We start from the raw sequence: 19,119 nt of genomic DNA on the forward strand, positions 1-19,119 counted from the left end.
TGTAGCAGAGGGGGCGCTATAACTCATAACCTATTAGTGAAGGGGGCTTACACTGTGATGGTGCAGGGAACATGTCATCTCCACAGCACATAGGAACAGCCCCCACCTCACAGCCACATGCTCGGCCCTTAAAGGAACAGGATCCTGACAGCCATTTGCTCCTATGTTTAACACAGTGCAGGACGATAAGTCTCTTTAAGCATCTATCCGCACTGGATACAGTGTAACTGAAGAGTATATATATATCTCCAGGCAGATAACCACTGAACTAGCGCTGGCTAGCAGGCATTCTGGGATTTGTAGTCCTATCACAGCCAGATAAACACTTTGCACCACGTCTGCCCGCCGGTGAAGGACTACACCTCCCGGCATCCTCAGACACGCTGTGATTGGTCCTTCTGGGTGACGTCACATGTTTTGGATCTTTAGTGTCATGTGTTCAGTGCTCTTTGTTTTCAAGGAGACAGGATTGTGCTATCATCAGAAGTTGTATCACCATTGTGTGCTGGCTGGACATCCCTGACACAGCAGAGCCGAAGCCGGACACTACACCTCGTCCATGCTGGGCAGCAGCAGGCAGGTCAGTCTACTCTTCAGACTACAAGTATATAGAGTGTTATTGTCTTATTACTGTACATCTAGTGCCCCCTCCCCAACTATTGTACAGGTATAACCCCCAGGCTGTCAGGACACGCTGGGAGTTGTAGTCTTCAATAACAGCCTCAGCGTCCGTATCCTGGATAGAGGAGAAGTCATGGAGGTCATATTTCCGCTATCCAGGATTGTTTACAGATGTATTACACAATCTGCTGCCCCCCTACATGATGCCCACATGATTATCCCACAGACTCCTCTACACTACACATCGCATACTTATGGTGGCGACAAACACAGAATACGTCCAAAACCGACAACTATTACAATAATGGATGACATCCAACTAGCTGAAGTTTAGAGAAGTTTAGACCATGCACTTGGCTTCTTGCATCGCTTTAATTTAAAGGGGAAGTCCATGTAAACTGATCTTAGATATGTCAGAACTTAGCACTAGTGTAAGTTCATGTGGTTAGACATCTGTTTAGAAACAAAGAGGCTGCTGGGCTCTGTAGTACCCTTGAATCTATATGGTAGCCTTCAGGGATGGCAGACACTGGTAAAATCACTGAAGGAGTTTGGGTGGTCCTTGTATTGGGGAGGGGGGCTGAATATAAGATGACGTTAAAGCCCCTTGTGACATATCTGTGTCGTGCTGTGAGAGTAACAAAGCATAATACACGCAGTAACATTGTTACTATCATGCTCTGTGTTATTGTTACCTGTAATACATATTATCAGGAGCAAAGTCTGCAGTACTGGCACTCAGCCAATAGCATACAGTCTCACAATATAAGATTGCATTGTTGTGCTACTTCTTTTTGCATTTGGTTGTGTTGTGATCAGCGAGGTGTCCCTTTTACAATCCAATAGTCATGAAAAATCCAACCCTGCTGTATTTCTCCATCACTATATGCAGTAATATTTGTTGCGATATTTGTGATCGTAATGCTACATGTAGCCCTAAATTCAAAGGAGGGAAATCGTTAAGACTGGCATTCAGTATGCCAGTCTTCCCGAAGTCCCCATCTTGGATGAGATGTTCCTGAATAAGAGACCTCAGCCTCTTATAATTTCAGGCACATTCTGTGCACCGGAGCTGAACACTACGACGTTCAAGATCTGATTTCAAGTGTTTTCCTGGCTTTGTTATAGTACATTTGGCAGGCCCAGGCATCCCCTCCAGGCCCAACTTGGGCTCCATCCTACTCTGTCCACTATTGTAAAAAGTGATGAGTGGGCACAGAATGAACAGCGAGGTGCATATTTGGCACAAGAAGGGGCTGAGCGCCAGGCAGATTTAGGGCTACACATCGCATGGCCAGAGATGACCCTGGAGCACTGACTTCATCACAAGTAGTGAAAGTGAATGCTGTCACACTGCAAGTTACCAAAACCACAATATGACATGCAAGAAATCCATCAGGTTTGGATTTCTCGCGATACATTATTGTGTCACAGGCTCGTTCCAACCTTCGAGTGTCCATGTGACGGCGTTTCCTTACATTACTTGCTTCAGAGTAGCCTTATAAAACTGTCTAGAAGAAAACCTATCCTTGCTGCCCATAGCAACCTATTACTGCGCAGCGTTTATGGCTGTTAATGCCTTTGAAAACTAAAAATGTGTTGCGATGGGCAACAAAGACTTTCTTTTATCTGTATAGATCTGCCCCATTGTGTCCCCCGCCACAATATTTTGGCAGTGCAGTTTCCCTCTTAGGGTTATGAAGTGAGTCTGATATAGAGTGTGAGCCGTTGTGGCTTGGGGGTGTCTATAGAGACCGGCAGTACAATGCAGTCTTCTCCCCACCCCGGGTTGTGGTTGTTCTCGGGACCCGCTCACCTGTCCTCTCTCACCTGTACACAAACACAGAGGCACACAGCTGCTGGCAGGGGGCAGAGTTTGCCTCAGTCCAATCACGTGAGCCGGCTTACAGTGTTTATTTACACCGTGTCCCAGCTTTTGCTTGCATCACAGGGGAGGGCAAGGTTTCGTAACATTAGGTAGGGTTATTTATTCTTAACCAGCCTAAGGCACCTTGGTTAGCTGCATCATATGCCTGATTTATGCTCGCATGTCTTTTGCTGCTTTGTGTGAGTTCTGTCTGTTTTGTCTTGTCCCTAAGGACAGAACCATTACATGTGACATGTAGGAACTTGGACGTGATCCCTATTGTGCTAAGAAACTTGAACAATGGTAATTGCATTTTATTTATCACAGTCCTGTGGAGGGAACATGGAAATCTTAAGGTGCCATACACATTAGAAATTGGATGGTCATCAAATGCCACATGGGGCCTCGGCCTAAAGTTGTTTTCCAGGAAAACTGCAACACCCAGGATGGGCTGGTGATGGTGGGGGGAATGCTCACCTACATTGTTATTCCCTCTGTTCTAACCCGTACTGACTCTGACCCTGCTAGAAATGAAGCTGCCCCAGTGACAGCTGCGGACAGTCTCTATTAGATATATTAGCAGTGACATAATATATGACCACTTAGGCCAGGGATGGTTGCACTTGAGCTGCTGACATGGGATGGGACAAGGGACCTGTCACAGGAACGGAGGACCAGGCATAGCTAACAGTATAGCTCCTCCCACCCCTTTAGGCTAAGGCCCGATGTACAGAGCTGCAGCCAAAATCTCTGCCAAAAAGACGGTGGCAGAAACGCATCGTGTTTTTTTCAGCAACGTTTCTCACAGGAAGTCCGCAGAGTTTTGTTCTGCATACTTTCTGCCCCTATTATACAGAAAACGCCAGCGTTTACATAAGTATAATTGCCACGCCACGGTTTTCAAAAACATGTTTCTGCAATGTGTGGATGGGATTAGCCAGATTCTCATTCACTTTGCAGGTATGGTAAAACGTTGCGTGTTCGAATTGTGAAGCCACAGTCTTAAGAAGATAAGCTACTCTCAGAGGCAACTTATTAATCTTTTCCTATTAAAAACACATGCATGCTCGGCTAAGATATAATATATGGCCATTGAATTCTCTCATTCGCGTTCATATGGCAGTTTTCAGAATAACAGAACTTCCCCCTTCTCCTTTTTATTGTCAAAAATCTCATACCAAAATTGAAATGTAGCTCACATGTTAGTGCTCACATCACATCCACCATGTTGGGACTGTAGGACACAACACATGTCCTCCTGTCTTTCCATCTTAAAGGACAAGGTGACCATGGGGATTTTTGCCTCCACGTTTAAAGTGCCTATGGTGAGGTGTTTCTTTGCGCAGGTTTATCACCCATTCGAATGGGAACTCATAACTTGGGTGTCATACAATCTTCACCACAGGGTTTGGGAAATGATTCACTACGTGTGTGAGAACAAGTTGATCCCAATGCTGTAGAAGAAAGACATTCTTGACTTACAGTATAAACAACTTTACTTGGAGTGGGAAGATGGAAAGTGCTTATATATAGGAGATAAGACATGGAGAATGTCCTGCCAGAGAACCTGCTTCTTCCTCAGATACGTCTCTGGGCTGGAGAACTGTAACTTCCTTCCATGCAGAATACAAATGACTGGCATCTTAAGTAAGCCTAAATGTTCCAAGATAAGAGTCCTAAAACAACACAATAATAAATTCAGCTATGTGACAAGTGACATCATGTGTTTTTGTGCCCTGTTGTAATAGCCCAGAGGACCCATTATGATATGTTAGCCCATACAGGGGCTGTCCCTCTTAGAAGACATATTTTCATACACCCTATTAGTGAATTCTGACTTTAAAGAGTGGCTCCACTTGTCAGATTCCCCTTTTGGCTACAGAGTACGCAGTTACATGGAGCACCTCACGCTTTGGAGGACCTGTCCTGTCCTGCATTACACAGACAACCCATTGATTGGATTGGACACTGTGTAATGCATAATTTTCCCTGTGGTGGCGCTGCAGAAAAATTGAACACTTACTGCCAGGTTCTCCTACAGATTACAGCTGACGCTGGGTTCACACCAGCATTCGGGTCTCCGCGTTTGGAAACCTGTCATGCCGAATACGGCCGTGAGCGCCGATGAACTTTTAATGCTCTCTGCAGCTAAACCATTTTTTTTAAAGCGGACACAAAGTCCTGCATGTCCGACTCTGTGTCCAGTTAAAAAAAAAAAGCGGTTGCGCCGCGGAGAGCATAAAACGCTTGCGGGTGCTCACGGCCGGACACTTTTCAAACCATTCAAATGAATGGGTTTGAAAAATGCCTGCTGGTCTCCGTTTCCTTCCCTGTTTTGTGCAGGAAATGGAAACATGAAAGCGGAGACCCCGGGCGCAGATGTGAATGAGCCCTGATCAATAAGGTTCCCAGCAGGAGATCATTTCATGATGAACTTATTGTAAAAAGACCCTTCTAACAATTCGGGGTTGTCTATAGCAGAAAAGCCCTTTAAACAGAGTAGCTTTAAGAAAATGCATTATGAATTGGCTTTGAGCAATATGGGGAAAGCTTGTCTCAGTTACAAGCAGCTATGGACTACACAGGAATACAGGGGCTGATATGTGGATCCATATTTCAGGCTTTATTATCTTATAGATGACACGTACAACTCAGTAATAGGAAATGTGCCCATCGGCGAAATGGCGGCAAAGCTAATTACAATAAATTACTGTAAGGTGACAGGTTGTCTGTAGTCACTTACCTGCAGGTAACAACAATCTACCTTTGGTGTTTAACCCTTTGTAACTCCTCTATTTTTATCAGCTAATGATGTTCTTTGTGCTCCTAAAAAAATACATCACTTTATGATCCTGGGCTATAAATATGACTTATCGGTAACGCTTCCGTACTTTGCTTTTGCAATAAAACCAAGAAAGACCAGCTTTGTTTATGACCTTAAGTGTATTTACACGTAATGGCCAATATAGTCTGAGCACCTTGTAACGTTGATGGAAGATTGTTTGACATTTTAGGGACCAAGCTTGGGTTAATATAAAAAGTGAATCTATTGATGCAGAGTATGTAAGCAGAGCTGCACCCTCCGCTGTGTTGGCACTCTACAGTTACACATCTTAGCCTGGCTTCATTTCCATTCTTCATTGTTTATATCAGCCCTGTTGTCCTCTGTTGCCTGCCAAAGTTTTGTAAAGAGGAAACTGATCTGGCTGCTTTTAGTCGTGGAGCTTGCAAAGCTTGCAGCTCAGGTGCCCATGGCCGATATACCAAATTTACTTGCCGGGCTACTCACCCGTTGCTAGATATGAGAGAAGTCTCTGTTTCTGCTAATAAATATAATTTTCTCAGTTCAATATTGACCTAGGTGACTCATTCATCTCCATTTGCATAGGTGAGCCCTTCCCATAAATCTATTTATATACGGCTCAATCTGTGACTGGTCTTTAAGAGGAAACTCCACCCAAAACAAAAACAGTGATTTCACTGCGAATATAATGAATATAAATATAGATTATCATAAATATATCATAAATAAATATGAGCCAATGTTTTAGGCTGGATTCACACCGCGTTGGATTCTCCATCACACAATCCACTTCTATCTCCGTCAATTTTATACTGGGGTCCACGGGTAACTACTTTACCCAAATGGTTTTGCGAACCTAGCGTTAGATGGAATCAAATTGAACCAGTTGTATGAGATTAATACAATAACTTCCAGAAATAGCACCACTTTCGTCTATGGTGGAATATGGTATTGCACCTCAGACCTATTAAAGTGAAATGATTCTGTTTTTCAGTACAAGACGCAGCCTCTGAACTGCATTGGCATTCTTCTAGTATAAAGCATCTTGGATTTTTACCCACGCTAGCTCCTAAACGCCTAAACCGGTGCTATTATTGGATTGCAGTTATTTCTGGCTCAGTGCTGGGTGGAGAGTGGTCCTGTTAGACATACTCAGACTGAGGGCATCACATAATAGGATATGGGACAAAATTTTAAAGCCGTACACTTTAGAAGGTTGTCTGCCAAAAGATTGATTGACTTGTATTACTCCCCACCCACTCCTATAGACATGTAACCTAGGTTTGGCTAAGCTTACATGTACTAAACAGGCAGAAAACAGTAAGTCACTGCTAAAACTGCTCTGGTAGCTGGTTATCCCCGAGAACAAAATGATAGGAAATGATAAAATGCAATAGTCTGATCCTTCTTTCTTCTGATGTCTATCAAGAAGGAAGAATCGGGACATTAACTTCCATATGAGATAATGTGTCATTCCCAACATTACCACCAGGCTTGGCCAACAGTAGTCCAATATGTATGGCCACCTTTAGGCTATGCAGGAATCAAGGGCCTTGAATAACTTGGTGTTCCTTTGTAAAATGGTTGCGGGATTAGGAAACCTTTTTGAGAAAGGTCTTAGAATTAAAAAAAAGTATAGAAGCAATACTCTCCTTGCAATCCCCCTGGCACCCATTATAACTTTTCTATGGTCCCCTGCTGGTTTCCACTTCCTGGTCGGTCTTGACACACAGGAAATGACGCCCAGCCAATCACTGGCCACGGCTTCAATGTTGCAGCTAGGGATTGGCTAAGTGGTTATTTCCTATGTGTGTTGAGAGAGACCAGGAGGTAGAGACCAGCAGGAAAACTGGGCAGAATCACAACACGATCACAGTATTTAAGAAGTATATGGGTTATAATATACTGAGAAATGAAAAACCATCCATGGATATGAAATGATGGAGGTTCTTAGCTGTCACTTTAGAGACTTTAGGCTAGAGCTGGTACCATGAATACCTATCGCTCCCCTACTATATTCCTATTGCTCACACTATAACAGGAGTGATTTTACAGGTGTTGTTGACAGTCGCTATCATGACGTCCTGACCTGTAGATAAAGGCAGCGCTTCCAATGATAACATTATATTAGGGAATTGCTAGTTCTGGCTCCAGATCAGACTGTGCCATCTGCTTGGATTTTGCACCGGCCTCACCTTCCAGCATTGTCTTGCTATTTGAATATTCGGTTGACAGAGGCGCTGGGATACAGGACGTATTTGTTCTGCTTTCCATACTGTCAGTTTGGCTCAGGTCAGAGGGCGGGTTAGATCATTGCACGGCTGTTGCTGAGGAGGTTATTTTAGTATGTCTTTTCTTTGAGTTTTTAGGCAGCCAGCCAACACGTTAGGCCTGGGGCAGTACGAACGAATCTCTGTGCTTGTTGTCTTAGCCTTCTGTTACCCGTGCTGCGTTTTTTTTTTGTTTTTTTTGCTGTTTTTCTCTTTTGCCTGTAATTCAAAGAAGAGGAAGGGACGTTTGCTTTGTTTCTACTTTTAACCTACAAGGAAGCTGGCGTCTTACACCAGCCTAATGTTTGTGCTGCTTTTTTTTCTCTTGCGTGTTTATCAGGATGTTCCTTGGTTACATTTTTTTCTTCTTAAAGTGACCTAATGTTTATTTTCTGCTCCGTCAAGAACTTAAAAATTGTTTCTTTTTAGGTCTTTTATCGCATATGTAAAATCTGAAACTTAGATAATATTGTATATTTCATTTACATAATATATTTTAGATCAGTAATAAGAAATTACACACAATGGGTCCAATCTATGAACAGTGGTGTTTCATATGGCAGTCTTACTAAAGCTCCTTACTGGCATGAGGCACCCCTCTGGCCTCTTAGTATATCAGGTGCAGGTCAGTGTGCCAAAATGTAAAAAACTCGTTTAGTCAGGAAAAGGCATAGATTTCCTATATACCTCATGCAAATTTCCTGGCATGAAATCTAATACACAAGTTGGATCAGAAATTTGGCAACCAAGGCACATAAGGATGTGGCACATCTTTGGCTCAAGAAAGGGCCTTTCACAATAAACCCCACATCAGAAAACTGATGTAAACACAGTGGCGTAAGTACCAGTATAGCAGCCATAGTGGCTCCCACGGGGCCCGCGACACCCCTGCTGCTTTATTTTTTTTAATAGGCTGTTACATGCTGGAGTAATACTGCCAGGTAATGGCCCTTTTACTTACCGATCCCTGTTATTGCTCATGGCTTCTGCTTCCTCATCTGCCTTCCACACACAGGGATCCCTGAAGGGCAGAAGGGGAAGCTGAGGCAGCCATAAATGGAGATTGGTAAGGCCTGGTTCACATCTGCGTTCCCCACATGGGGACCCCCCCACCCCCAACGGACTACCGAACGCATTCGCAAGCGGTGTGCAGCGAAAGCACACGGACCCCATAGACTATAATGAGGTCCGTGTGCTTTCCGTGAGGTGTCCGCACGAGCTATGCGGACAGGAAAGTAGATCGTGAAGTATTTTTCTGTCCGCATGTTCCGTGCAGAGACCGTGCGGAAAGCACACGGACCCCATTATAGTCTACACACCGCTTGCCAATGCGTTTGGTAGTTCGTTCAGGGGACCTTTGTGCTACTCACTTCTGTAAATGTATGCGGGCTGCAAACTCACAATATTGTCATAGTACATACGAGCTTCTATATCAGGCCACAATACCTCTATTTATCTTTTTGCGATATGGCCCCTGCATTCATCAGACTGCTGAAATACGTCTTTGTAGTATGTAGAAATGAATAAAGCATGTACCTGAACTATCTGTGAACCATAACTGAAGGGATCTTATCAGCTCTATAATCTACAATCTTGACTTTAAATGCTCTTTGTCCTAGTTTTGTTTTTTGTTTTTTTTACTTTTTTCACTGTGAGGTTGTTGAGAGTTTATCTTTTTTTTGGAATTTCTTTCACAGTGAAGTTTACTACAGCTCAGTGATAGCATCTAACCTGTATTATCTACTGAAGTACAGGTATGTGTGACTCAGATCCCCTGCTGCTTCACTTCTAATTAGGTTAATGAGGTGTTTTTTGGGTTTTAGATACTGATGACTAATGAGTATATCAGATTGGTGGAGTTTCAACACCCCCACAGATCAGCTGATATCACGAGCTGCTTCAATGCTTCAGCCTGAAGTCAGCGACCCGCTGATTGGGTCTCAGGGGTCAAGACATAATGATGCTGACGTGACCCCTGTGGCCCTATCGGCTGTCTCTTATATCGGGCAGAAGCACCGAAGAGAACGGAGCGTTTCCGAAGCACAGGGAAGGTGAGTAACTTTATTTTTTATGTTTATGTTTGTATCCTCCTTGTGGCTCCGCTTATTTATACTCTGGGGTCTGAAGAGACCCCAAAGAATAATAATAGCAGTTTCGTTTCGGCGAAGACTCTGGCTGTCCATGCCAGGGAAATAAGTCTTGGGTGCCACTCTTGGCACGCATGCCAGTAGTTGCCAACCCCTGTGCTATAACTAGCACTTTGTACCAAGCCAGAAGTTGAAAGCTCCATACTTGAGATTGGCGAGGATTTATCATACATTTCATGTCACTTTCTTGTATAAAATGTATGATAAATATTGCAATTTGCACCAAAAAATTATTTCCTCCATTTACATGGTTCTTGTCACTTTTCTAAAAAGTGTACGGAGATGGGACAGGGTTTTAGAGCCCAAAAACTTCCAAACTAGAACAAATACTGAAATCTATGCCAGGCTTTTGCTGGCGTAAATTTCAGCTTCAGGTGCAGACATGAACCTCTTAGTAATTTTGGCACATTTTACCCTGGCACAGATGATTACTAAAGAGGTCCTTTCACCACTTCTACCAACACTAACTCTTTGTATCCTTCAGTAGGTGCTACTCCCTTGATTCTGGTGCAGTTGGAGTGTTTGTCCTGCCTCCACTGTTCTTGAGAAATAATTTGTTTGTTTCAGCACAGTTAGTTTCGGTACTGACCGGTGGGCCGCACCAGACTGTCTGTTCTGCCAAGGACTTCCCACCTGACAATAGAGTCCACTTAGCAACGTGGAGGTGGAGAAAGGTCCTCTTTAGGACTGATGTACTGATACAAGTCTCATTAGGTCAACCCCACTGTGTATAGGCCATTTCTGGCTACTGCAGCTCAGCTCCCATTCCTTGAAAGCGAGTCCTTGGCTACTGACTTCTATTACATACTGTCAGTGTTGATGGAATGGTTCTCATGGTAAAAATATCTTCTCCTCTGGAAAACCAAATAAGCAAACTCATGGAAGAAAAGGAAGGGAAGACAAAATATATTTATTGATTAAAATGTATGTAAATGTAAAACCACTAACCGTCAAGTATAACAATATGTCACAGCTTTTGGGAGTATCTTTTAGTTTTCATAGAAGGAAATATTTTCAAGGTCAAAGACTTCCTGTCAGTAGCGTCATTAAGAGAAAACAATAGGCATTGTAACGTTACTAACTGATAGCAATAAACAATGGTTTACATTCCATTGTGTGGCAAGAATACATCTAGTATCTGATGTGTTTACATAGGTGTATACTTTGGCTCTCTTGTGTGCTTTCTTTGGAAATAAGAAGTTCTTCAATAAAGATAGACCATCACCCTTCAAGATCCAAGAGTTCTGTTCTGTGATATTCTATAAATCTTGTAACATACAGTAGTGCGTACATGACTATAACTTTGGCCATACACATTATTAGGGATTCAAGCACCACCAAAATTCCTTCTAGACCAATTATATGCTGTTGTATGTATGGTAGGCCAAAGCACCAACTTCGACTCCTCTATTTTTCTGTAGGCTGACTGACTTCTGCCCAGACTCAGAAACTGTAAAGCTTGTATAATTGACTAAAAAAAGATAGTGATTGAATTCCTATGAAAGTAACTAAGCAACAAACTATACATCTAATTATACAATATAATTGTATAATATAATTAAAATTAATCATCTTATTTTGAAGTCAGAGTCAGTGACATTTTTACAATTCTACAGCCCTAGATGAAAGGGTGTTTAGCGGACATACTTTGTGTCATAGTACAATCTTACTGCCAAAAAGTTTTACTTTCTCAGGGCAGCGCTAGGTGGTGACCATAGGTGAAGACGGATCCCATCCAATTATTGTTACTTCACTGCATGTCTATTAAAAAATAAAGAAACCGTTTTGTGCCTAAAGCTCCAATGTAAATCTATGTGTCTCCATGGTTACAGACTACAAATAAACTGTGTAGCTGATCCTTGATATTTGTTATTTCCTTCCATCAGCCCTCTGTTTCCTGCTGATATAACTGACCTGTATCTAAATTCACTGTAAAGTTCCTGGTTGCAGCGGCACTGTGCTGAGAAAACTTTCGTGACTGTGGGTTCCCCATGGGATAAGCCATCTCCCAGTGGCGTAACTAGGAATGGCGGGGCCCCATGGCGAACTTTTGACATGGGGCCCCCCCGACACCGAAGATCTCGACCGAGTCCCTCCTACGCATTCCTGCGCGCTCTATTATGTCCCTTAGTGGCCCCTGCACACAGTATTATGTCCCTTAGGGTACTATTCCGTTATCGGGCCAGCAGCAGCGCAGTTCAGCAGCAGCTTTCGGGACAGCAGTTCAGCAGCGGGAATTACAATGACATCCGAGGACTGCTGGCCCGATGCTTGTGCCCAGTAACCAGTACATCGATGACCCCCCTCCCCCATCCTTCTCCTCCTGCCAGTGCTGCCCCCCAGCTCTCCTTACATCTTCCCCGTACCCTCTCCCCGCCACACGACTAGGCCTCACCTCAGCGCTAGTACCGAGACCGAAAGGAAAGACACCGGGGCTCAATCCAGGCCCTGACAAGAAACACGCCGACTATAGGAACGGTGAGCTACAGCGAGCCGGAGGGACAAACTTTCTGCAGCGTCCGGCGGCTATCTAGTAGCATTCATTGCTCAAGATTTACGGTGAGGCCTATTACAGGGAGAGGGTACGGGGCAGATGTAAGAAGAGCTGGGGGGCAGCACTGGAAGGAAGAGGAGGATGAGGGCATCGATCGATGTACTGCCTACTACACACAAGCACGGCCTCTATCATCGGGCCAGCATCGGCTTAGTCATGTGGCGGGGAGAGGGTACGGGGTAGATGTAAGGAGAGCTGGGGGGCAGCACTGGAAGGAGGAGGAGATGGAGGGGGGGTCATTGATGTACTGGCTACTGGGCACAAGCATCGGGCCAGCAGTCCTCGGATGTCATTGTAATTCCCGCTGCTGAACTGAACTGCTGTCCCGAAAGCTGGTGCTGAAATGCGCTGCTGCTGGCCCGATAACGGAATAGTACCTCCCTTAGTGGCCCCTGCACACAGTATTATGTCCCTTAGTGGCCCCTACAGGACTAAATACTGTCACCGCTGACCGCTATACCAGGACAAATTGTGGATAAAAAAAAATCTGGTCCTGTGCATTACAATTTAGTAACTCCATGCGCCTCATATTAATAACAGTTAACCCCATCATCTCCCTCACATTAACCCCTGTTTGCCTCACCATAAGAGTTACTGATATGTGAGAGACATGGAGGTAATAATAAAGTATCTTCATTACTATTACCCCCATATGTCTCACATATCAGTAACTCTTATGGTGAGGCAAACAGGGGTTAATGTGAGGGAGATGATGGGGTTAACTGCTATTACTATGAGGCACATGGAGTTACTAAAACACAAGTAATCCCCCCAAATGCCTGATAGTAATAAGTATAGTAACCCCAGTACGTACCTGTGTAGCTTCAGTTTCATTTTCCTGGAGCAGCTTCTTCCTCTTCTCTTCTGTGCTGGACGGCAGGGATAAGCCCCGCCTCCTCCTCTCATTGGTGGGCAGAGGACAGCAGAGAAAGGGAGGGGGGAGAGAGGGGGGGAACGTCCTGCAGCGCTGACAGGAGCCAGACCTGCAGCTCCTGTGTCTCAGCCGTTGCTGCAGCTTCGGGGCCCCCTGTTGGTGGAAAGTATTCCACCAACAGGGGGCCCCGATCATTATACTCGGGGGTCCGAAAAGACCTCCGAGCATAATGATATCAGCAGTAGTAGCTGTCACCGGGCCCCTGATGTCCCGGGCCCTGTGGCAGCTGCTACCGCTGCTATGGTGGTAGTTACGCCACTGCCATCTCCTACAGTGTAGGAAACACCCTTTAGTCAGTGGCCTTGTTAAAGATCCATTCTGCTTTCAGTGTTAATCCCAATCCATTAGAAAGAAAAGCCTTGATGGAGGTCCGGATGAGCACGAGACCGTGAATTACCTTTTCTTCTCCATTCACATCTAAAGCTAAATACTAATTCACTTCCCTGTTACCAGAGAGAGCTTTGAGGGTATAGATGGCACATGTCTGACAGTAAAATAGAGCTGTGTACCCCATAATAAGGCATGTATTGTCTGCTTGCCGTCCCCTGAAGATAAATGATGATGCTGCTGCAGACTGTTGGCATCCAACACAAAGAGCTGACTGAACTTGTTGAAATGTCCTTAAATGTTCTACCCTCTATTGTATATGTGTCAGGATTTGCAGGAACTTGTAACCTTCCATCTTTTGTGCCAATTTATCTTTCTAACAATTCATGCATGCGCCACTCAGATAACAGACCATTAACTCATTGGGGCGATATCCATTGCAGATTTTTTCCAAGGATTTATATGATAAGAGCTTAAGACTTGTTAAAACTTTAACAGTGTTTATAAGGACTTGTGCACATGGCCATATTAAGGCTCCATTATTGTGTTTTCATCACATTTTTTAACCATTTAGACATTTTCTACACCTTGTACGCCAAGGGGCGGGTCTTAGTGGACAAGGGTGGGGCTTTGTAAAAAGGGGCCTGGATTCTTATGCGACTTTTGTTTTCCAACATTCTTTGTTGAAACCTAATAGGTAGTGAAAACTTTAGATAGTCTAAAGATACCCCAGATTTTTCATCTAACTTTAGCGACTGTGATAAATCTGGTGCACTATAAAACTGTTTAGTGTAAGTGTGCAATAAGTGGAGGCCCAGGAGAGATGCAGCAACATAATAAACAGCTACTCACTTTGCCTCGCCTCTACTGGGTTCCTTTACAGTGTCAGGCAGTCCCTCTGCATCCTCTTCTGGCCTTCTTGATGACTTCATACACCCTGGGTCTCCACAGAGGTCTGTCATTGGACAAAAGCATCTTCATCCAATAACAGGTCTTTGAGGCGACTCTAGGATGCGTGATATCATCAGGAGCCTGGAAGAGGATGCCACGAAACCTCTAAACATCATGAGGGAGCCCAGGAGAGGTGAAACGAAGTGAGTATAACTATTTATTATGTTGCTGCACTTTCACTGGTCCTTCACTTTGGGGTCTGAAGAAATCCCAGAGTATAATAATAGCATTTCCAGTTTGGGCCAAACAAATTTAACTGGACAATCGAACGTAACAAATATTTGTTGAATGAGGTTCACACATCTCTAGTGCTCACCTCAGGCAACACCAGCAATTTGGAGGCCATTAAAGAATACCTGTTACCAAGTACAAGATGCTAAGTGACGTACCTGAATGCCGCTGGGCCCCTGAACAAATTGGCGCTTATATTACTCATCTGAGGGTGAACATGTCTTTTTTTTTTTTCTACCAAAGAAACCCAATGTTGAGACATAGGAGAGATAACATGTGAAGGAGAAATGTCAACTGAAAAAAACAGATGTACTGATAAAAATCAGTGAACGTGATGACCGCTATACAGCTAGAGAAATATCAGGTACAGTGAAGGGGAAAGTGATGTAAAGATAATGCAGACAGGAGAACGTAGAAGAAGAGTAACAGGCTGTGATGGGTGGGGGGGAGATGAAGGGGACGGGGTGATCTTTAGTGTTTGATAACCACAGACCGTAAATAAACTTGATGAAATGATAAGAAAGTACTAAACCAATGCTTTATAGTGTTATGTGCTGATATCTCTGATCAGTGGAAAGATGCTTCCCCCTGCTCTGTGACAGCCATATGTGTCTATGGGTTCTCGATGAACCTGAAGGTCAGAAGGGTGTCCATGTGCGCTGTACAGGATAAACAATGCTTGGGAAACTGAAATGTGGAAGAACAAGGAAGTAGTATTGCAGCTGTAATAACATCATCAGGTGTAATATATATATATCCCTTTCTGGACTAACCTTAAAGCACGCCTAAGCTTACAAACAGTTTTTTTGGCAGCATTTCTGACTGTAAAACATTTAATGATATAATTTATTAACAAATTTTGGCTCATTTCTGTGAAAACCTATGGAGAGGTCATCTTTCTGTCTCTTCTATATTCATGTTTAAAGGGGTATTCCCATAACCCTTGTTCACCAGCCTGCAGACTCTGTGCTCTGTTCACTTCCTGGATTTCTCGGCACATTGGTGGGCGGTGTTTCACTTGCTCTGCTATGTTTGCAGTTAGTAATGAGGGATTGGTTGTAAATGCATTACCACAGTATGAAGCTGATGTAGAAGCTGATGCAGCAGAGCTGGATTTGAGTCATCTTGCATTACATACAGAGGTACCGGGCTCCCTATCTCAGCCCTTATCAGCCAAATTCAATTAAACTGGCTGATAAGTGGAAGAGCAGAAGATAGACAACACAGTAATCCTAGAGCTCTCACCTCCCCATCCCCTATCTGAGGAGCTCCGCTACTTGTCAGACATAAACAGCACTCAGCCCCTCCCCCCTGAGAGCAGGCAGCTAGTCACTTGGGAAATGAGCAGATAAGCCCAGTGGCCATAGAAACTGAGTGTAAACAATTAAGTGAATAAATTAAGATAGCGGCCAAAGAAAGCAGTTTTGATAAAGCAATGTATTTAGGAAAAGTCTTATATCCACAGAAACTAACAGTATAGATAGGATCCTTGTTATGGGACAACCCCTTTAACTTGTTTCTCTCACTGGAGTATGTGTTGTAAGGGTTCTTCTAATGCATGGTAGTTGAGGCGGGGGGTCATGTCAAATAGTTATATTTTGGATGTTGTAAATTATGGTGTCCTGTGAAAGATGAGATTCTTATCTTTCATGTGACACCAAGTTCACAGTTCTATTGGAATTATTTCCAGAGATATCACCAGTTGAAAACACAGTTGACTATCTTTTCAAATGAATATATTTCTGGAAATAAGGCTAGGTAGGTTCACACTGCCATCATTGAAGTCTGTTGTTCTAATCCGTCATAGGAGCAAAGCTACGGACTTAAAAGCCTATAGAATAACTGATGCACATGCCTCCATTTGTCTCTATTCACTATGAAGCTTTTTTTTTCATCATGTTTGTGTACTTTTCTAGAGGAAGAGGCAGTCGTACCTGCAGGACTTTTACTTCAGTTAGAAAAGTAAACAAGCAAGAAAGCTTCCGTTTTGTAAAGCAAATGGAGACGGTAACAGATGGAGGGTGCTCATCTGCATCCGTCATGTATCAGATTTGCACCTCCACATATTGATGACATATTCTAAAGATTCTTACCGGTTCATTAGAATTACTGACCATAAATTTTTCTATTCCTGCCTATCAGCGTAACTATAGTTGTGTTGAGTAGCGGTTGTATATGGGCTCTTGTGCCATGGGGGCCAAAAGCTCCTTTGTCATTATGTGGTAGTTGGGTTAGTTATCCATCTGTGTCCATGCAATAATCCAGAATGTGTGACAATCCTACACTTTGCAGGTGCCATTAATACTAGAATAAGGGGATTGTAGTGTATAAGCTAATTTATAGAGAGCCAAGAAGAAATATTGTTGTATACGGTATAAGGCATTGTTTGTTGATCTTTTTAAGACCAGATATCATCTCCTCCTTTTGGCTGCTAAGCAGTTAATCTTTTACTCTGCTATTGTTTGGGCTCAGCTAACATACCGGTTCTGCACCAATGACTGTAGTAAATATTGTCTAGGAGTTTCAGCAGGCTGTGAGATGATCTGATGGGTCAGATGTCTCAATATCAATTGTTGCTAATGTTCTAAACAAAACACATCTGTAGAACAATAATGGGTCAAAGTGCAGATATAAAGTTTAGATCAAGACAAAACTAATAGGTCACGTCAAGGGCTGGTATACTACTAAACATGCTTCAGTGTAAGTTAAAAGGTAACATCAGATGATATAAGAAACTTAGAATCATTTTCGTCTGAGAATTACAATCTCCTCTTATCAGTCCTCTCCTGTCTGCTAAACTTCGCAGCTCACTGCCAGAGCAATCTTCAATGAAGAAGAGCTAGAGAACAGGTCTGGTTACATAGAAGTCAATAGAAAGAGGAGGAGGAGGATCCCAGCAAGAGGGAGCAAGCACTGCCACATGCTGCCTCAGATAGCAGCAGTAAAGAATTAGCAGATTTCTAGAAGTTTTATAGCAGGTTTTAGCAGAACTCAGCAGATTACAGTTGAATAAAGCTGGTGAGATAGATAGAAATTCTACAGTAAGTTCAACTGTATTTCTCTGCTTTTCACTCACTCCTCTTCCTCCTTCACCTCCCCTGTCCATAGACTTCTATTAACTGCAGCCTTTTCTTTAGTAAACACAGATCTGGCAGTGAAATGAGAAGTTTAGAAGACAGGAAAAGAACTGGTAACAGGAGATTTTTGTCTTATATATTCTTATATATTACAAAGATTCTTATATTCAATTATTTTATTATTTTACTAAAGAAAAAACCTTAAAGATCAGTTACTCTTTAATGGGAAAATTTAGGCAATATGATCTCTGAAGAAGAATACAGAAGTGGATTCTGTGATCTCAGATCACCTGTTACTCACCTCACCTGGTTCCAACAATGGGCTCAAGTGTGTAACCAGGCAATAAGACTCCTCTTCCTCTACTGTGCCTGATCCCTTTCAAGTCTATGGGACATTACAACAGCAACCAGGCAATAAGAATCCTGATCCTTCAATGTCTACTGTCCTCTACTGCTTCCTCACTAGATCGGATCATGACTCTCCTGCTCTGGCTGCACAAGACAATGAGTTGCTGAGACACATAGATTCAAGAGATGACACCAGCCTTGGAGGCCTACTGGTTGTAGTTCTTTCCTGGCTTATTTCTTGTGCTCCTGGTCCAGATTCCTAAATGAACTAGATTTTGACCTCGGCCTTGTTCCTGGATTTGCTCTTGCCTTATCCGTGTTCATCTGGTACTATTGTTATTCTTTTGACTCCCAGTCATGGCTCACTCATCTTTCCTCTTTGGTCCTTGTTGTATCCTCACCAGTCTTAACCCTTTGCTTCTGCTTCTGACTATGCTACTGCCACCAATCAGAGACTCTTTTTGAGATTTGAATTTCCAAATTCTGCACCAGATCCAACGACAGTCCGCTGTGGAATTTTCCAGCTAGTAAGAATTTCACCATGTGAACTATGCAGTCCAGTCTAGCCAACTCCAGACTAATTGTGGATTAGAGAATCCACATCTCCAGTAAAACACATTGTGCCTCATTTGTAGAATAAAGGGGATGCACAGAACCATAAATACCTTTGTCACTGTGTAGAATTTACTGTTCCTGCATTTGGTACAACAGCTTAGGCCCGGTTCACATCTGCGTTCAGTATTCTGTTCGGGGACTCCCCGAAAGGAAACCTATACGCATTAAAAAGCATTTAGCTAAGAAACCGCACGGACCCCATAGACTATAATGGGGTCCGTGTGGTTTCCGCTCGGTCTCTGCACGAAACACGCAAAGAGAAAAGTGCTGCTTGCTGCACTCGCCAAACGGAATACCGAATGCAGATGTGAACCAGGCCATAGCCGACTTTCTTTTGACGTGCATGGTCCGTTGCTTTAGAATATTTTGTCAGA

General features: G+C 43.4%; 1 protein-coding gene across 2 annotated transcripts in view; it reads left to right on the forward strand.

Moving 5' to 3' along the window:
• The first annotated feature begins 364 nt into the window (after positions 1-364).
• Positions 365-19,119, forward strand: part of KLHL24 (kelch like family member 24) — a 43,945-nt gene continuing 25,190 nt past the window's right edge. Inside the window, exon 1 of one of the 2 annotated variants that reach the window (XM_075268927.1) lies at positions 365-580. The gene's annotated coding sequence lies outside the window, so the exon portion shown is untranslated. The remainder of the gene's footprint in view (positions 581-19,119) is intronic. The other variant, XM_075268928.1, reaches the window with a different exon arrangement.

The sequence above is a fragment of the Leptodactylus fuscus genome, chromosome 3 (genome assembly GCF_031893055.1).
Source record: "Leptodactylus fuscus isolate aLepFus1 chromosome 3, aLepFus1.hap2, whole genome shotgun sequence".
NCBI classification, from domain to species: Eukaryota; Metazoa; Chordata; class Amphibia; order Anura; family Leptodactylidae; genus Leptodactylus; species Leptodactylus fuscus.